This window comes from Mustela nivalis (genome assembly GCF_964662115.1).
Source record: "Mustela nivalis genome assembly, chromosome: 9".
NCBI lineage: Eukaryota > Metazoa > Chordata > Mammalia > Carnivora > Mustelidae > Mustela > Mustela nivalis.
Window position 1 is genome coordinate 31,405,561 of NC_139028.1, and position 2,655 is coordinate 31,408,215.

Here is a 2,655-nt window from a genome sequence, read left to right on the forward strand (position 1 = left end):
GCAGTGACCTTGAAGTGGATGCCTTTTCCACCACGGTAGCTGATGTAAATAGTGTTTTCCTACCGTGGTGACCAGCCCTGCCATCACCACTGTTGCTCAAAGATCTACCAGCAACTAATGTCATGGATCAGTCTTCATTGCCCACGGTGAATATAGGACCATGAACCCCGGGCCCTCACAGAATATCTAAGAACCTGGACTCCATAGGGTGGGTCTCACTGGCCTTCCAGCCAGGTCCCTGATGTTTCTTGGGCCCCACTGTGACTTTGGGTGTAGGTAATGAGGATCTCATTCAAGGGGAGGAAATGTGCTTTAGAATATGGGCCCCAAATTTCAGGGTGACAGCCTCAGGGAACATGGGTAGTAGAAAGAACACTGAACTCAGAGTCAGGAAGTCTGAGTTTAGGTCTGCCTTTGTTGCTTCATAGCAGTATGATGTTATGTAACCGCTGAGTCTCAGCTTCTTCATTTGAAAAGGGGACAAATTATAATAGCCTTACCCCACATTGTGTGTAATTCCTTGTTATTGCTAAGTTCCATATCAACATAGCTTACTATTCTTATTCTTATTCTTATTCTTATTCTTATTCTTATCATCATCATATGTAATACTAAGATCAAATATAACCAAGGATTAGGAGATCCTGGTTTTAGTTCTAAGTCCTCTACCAACGCATGGCCAAGCCATGCTGTCCCCAACTGGGACATGAGGATGGAAACAGCTGTCTTCGATGGCCCTGGAGACAGCAGGGGCTGTGGAAATGGGGGTGGTGGGTGTCTGGGATGCTCTTTGGAGACTGGAGATTGGAAAATACCAGTAGAGCCTGAACTAGGTTCAGGTAGTATATGATGTAGGACTGTTCTACCCTCAGGCAAAAGAATCCCAGCAATGAACTCTCTTCTCCAAAAGGCTCTTGGTATTGCTTTATAAAATGACCATCATGATAACTTCCCTTTATCTGTCTTGTCCTTTGCAAAACACTCTTGTGACCATGATGTTCTGCTGTCATTTAAACAAGGGAGAGTAACTGCAGAGAAGGGTGAGTGATGACCCTGGTCTCATGACCCTGAGTCAGGTCAATGTTCTTGTCCTCATTATCTGAGCTTCCCTGGTGTCCTGGAACAGAAATGATATGGGCACAGGCAATTCTGGTTCTGCACCTTTATTTGTGCAACCCTGCCCCTTTCCTCCTGACCTCACCCATCTTCCTTGGCTCCTTAGGCAGAGGCCATGAGTGCCCATCCCTGTACCCACCCCCATTGTGGCCTGCAGATCTTAGCAGAGGAGCAAGAGCCCTTCCAGGCCCTCTCACCAACTGCTTTGGGGCTTGGTTTCTTCCTTTACCAAAGGACACTGGGGAAAATGATCATCAGGTTCTCCTGAGATAAGGGGAAGCCTGTTCTCTGGAACAATGGCCCAGTATTATCTAATGTTACTATAAAAGGAGGCAAGGTGGTCTTTTTCTGTGACCCTCTAGAGGTCAACAGACACTTCCTATGATTTTTCAATCCCCTAGCAGGCGTGCTCACCATCAGCCAGTTTTAGGGCAGCTCATGTAGAACCCACCATCTAGTAAGTGACCATGTCCCATGACCCAACAAATGCCTCAATATTGCGGGAGTGTCAGAGAGAGGATGGAGCAACTGTGCGCTGGGGTTGGGAGGTTGGAATTCAGGGAGGAGAGTCTGAACCTTCTCTAGACAAAGCCCAACCCCTTTGAGTCTTCATGCAAACCGATGTATGTAAAGAAAATGACACCCCTGGGTGCCCTGTGAATCTGGCACTTTCTAAAGAAGGGCCAAGCTCCTTCAGCAGACTTCAATATTCCAGTTCATTGACTATGACCTTCCTTCTTGTTCAATAGCCAAGACTAATAACCACCCAATCTATCTACAACTAAAGCCTTTTGCTGGATTCCAGGGTCACCTAACAATGTTCCAATCATGATATGACTTCCCATTTAGGTCTCCCCTTGTAGGGAGCAATGCATTGACCAGGTCGTCACATGAGCTCTAGTTCCCAGCACAGGTAGGCACTCACTGTGAATTAATCAGTTAGCATTTTTGTCTAGATATTAGGAGGCTAGATTTTCAGGGGCACTCTTGGGAGATGGCTGTGCTTGAAATCAGGTGACTGAATTTGTAAGGACCTTGGCAAATGTGCTAAGCTCTGTCACCCTTCCGGTCTCTTGGTAGACAGAGACCTGTCCTCCTCCAGGGAGACTTGGCCTCATAGGAGACACCCAGCCATCACCATTAGCTGTGTGCTCTCACTCTATAAGCTTGTTTAACTATTTATTATTTATTTGCTACCATGAGGGTAGGCCTCTCTGCAGGTAGGGGATAGAGCCTCATTCATCACAGCCCATCCAGAGCCTGGCACAGAGCCTACGGCCCAGCAAGGGGTCAGCAAATGTCTGTAGAATGGATGATTAAAAATGAATGGATGACTTGAGTATAAAGAGGGTGAATTAAAGAAATGCTTCTACTTTTTTAAAAAAGATTTTTAAAAAATATTTTTTAAAGGTTTTTTTTTTTCTTTTTTTTTCCTTTTAGATAGAGAGAGATCTCAAGTAGGCAGAGAGGCAGGCAGAGAAAGAGGGGGAGGCAGGCTCCTTGCCGAGCAGAGAGCCTGATGTGGGGCTCGATCCCAGG